Source organism: Capricornis sumatraensis, chromosome 18, assembly GCF_032405125.1.
Source record: "Capricornis sumatraensis isolate serow.1 chromosome 18, serow.2, whole genome shotgun sequence".
Classification (NCBI taxonomy): domain Eukaryota; kingdom Metazoa; phylum Chordata; class Mammalia; order Artiodactyla; family Bovidae; genus Capricornis; species Capricornis sumatraensis.
This window is the reverse complement of record NC_091086.1, coordinates 76,611,663-76,613,525: the sequence shown is the minus strand read 5'-3', so window position 1 is coordinate 76,613,525 and position 1,863 is coordinate 76,611,663.

Here is a 1,863-nt window from a genome sequence, read left to right as displayed (position 1 = left end):
AGCAGGGGTTCCCAGGGGCTCTGGGAAGGTTGGATTAGAGCCTCTCTAGGGCCGCTGTCCTGTCCACCCTCCACGCAGCCCGCCCCGGGGCCCAGCCCCTGGGATGGAAGGACAGATGCCTCGAGTTGATTGTCCTTCCCCGGATGGTGGGACTTCCGGTTAAAGCCTACTGGCCACAGGCTTGCCACAGAGTGCAGTGCCAAGATTTTACCAGGCAAACAGCCGGAGACCCGAGCTGCTGCTTCAGAGCCGCTTTCTCAGCTGGGGACATCATCCTCTCCGTGTACCACGGGTGCAGCGACAGGCCCCCACGCGGGAGGCCCTGCTCCCCCAGGCCTCCCCTGAGCGGTGGACGGGGCTGCGGAGGGGCCAGGGCAGAGGCCCCTGCTCCTCCTGCTTGGCCTGTGGGAAGGGGAGATGTGAGCCCCACATGGTCCCTGCAGAGGGCGGCCCTCCGCATCATCGTGTGTGAGTGGGGTGCCCTGCAGTCCCCCACCCTACAGAGCGAGGGGAGCGGGACCCCCGAGCTGGGAGAGGGTTCTGGAGTCCAGACCGTGCTCTGTCCACAGCCCAGGATATACCACCCACACCAGGGCCCTGGCTGTTAACACATGACTGGACGTGCTTTTGTATTAAAAAAAAAAAACAAAAAAACCAGAAACCTCATTATTGCGCAGACAATTGCTCCCACCTGTCAGCCTCCCGCAGGGTCATCTCACAGAGCAGGCTCCCCATCAGGCGCTGGGGCACCCCCCACCCTTAATTCCGGGACTGAAGCCCAGGAAGGCGCCTGGTGGGCTGCAGAGTCATGAGCCATACTCAGGCGGAGGGCGCACCTCTCATAGCTGGCAGCGGTTCTTCGCCCCATGACCTCAGGTCAAGGTGAATGTCGTTGCCTGAAGTCAGGATCCAGCACTGCGACTCTGCAGGCCTCCCGTCGGGGCCTCGAGGTTCGGGGAGCGGCACCCAGGCCCTGGGCAGGCCGCTGCGGCCCGTCCGGAAAGTCGAGGGACTTCTCTCAGCCTTGTGTCCTCAAGATCCACAGAGGAGAGCAGCCCCGCCCCTGTTTCCATGGGGATCATTTCGGAAACCTGACCGCCCCGCCGCCCTCGGACCTCATGCCTGGTGTTCAGGGACAGGGCCGGGACTGGACGCGTCGCGGCCACAGACCCCCAGGGCGAAGGGCAGGCAGGACCGGGGTGGACGGACCGCACTCGGGCCCCGACGGAGGTCCCGGCCGTGGTGAGCGCGTCCGCGGCTCCCGGCGGCCAGGCGTCTGGGCCGAGGTTCCCCGCGCGCGCAGGGGCCGGACGACGCCCACGGCTGGGGAGCCGGGTGTCAGTCCCGTCTGAGGGTCCCCTGCGGCCCACCTGCCGCTCTCCCAGGTGTTGGCGAGGATGGAACATCTGGCCGCGGGCACATGCGGGTCCGCGGCATCCGTTTTTCCGCGGCTGCTGACGGCCGTGATGGGAGGACGTCTGCTGGAGCGGGTGGGGGGCGCTGTGGGAGTGGAGAGGGCAGCCCCGACGACCACGAAGAGCTCCGAACCGAGGGCTGCTAGGCGCCCGGGGGTGCCCAACAGCTGCTTCCAAGGACGCGGCCCTGTCTGCCTGCCTGCTATCTTTCTTCCAAACGCCTTCTTCCGAGTCTGTCGCCCCTCTGCCACCGCGGCCCGGTCTTCACGCCTCAGATCCTGCCCAGGTGCCCAGAGGGCACAGCCAGGCGGGTGGGGGTCGGCTGCCCGCCCCCAGCACCCCCCCACCCAGTCAGGCCCCTCCCCGGTGGCTCAGAGGGTGTCCCATCACCTGCCAGCCCGGTCACTGTGACGCAGCAGGGGCCCCGAGGTTCAGCCCACATCCCAAA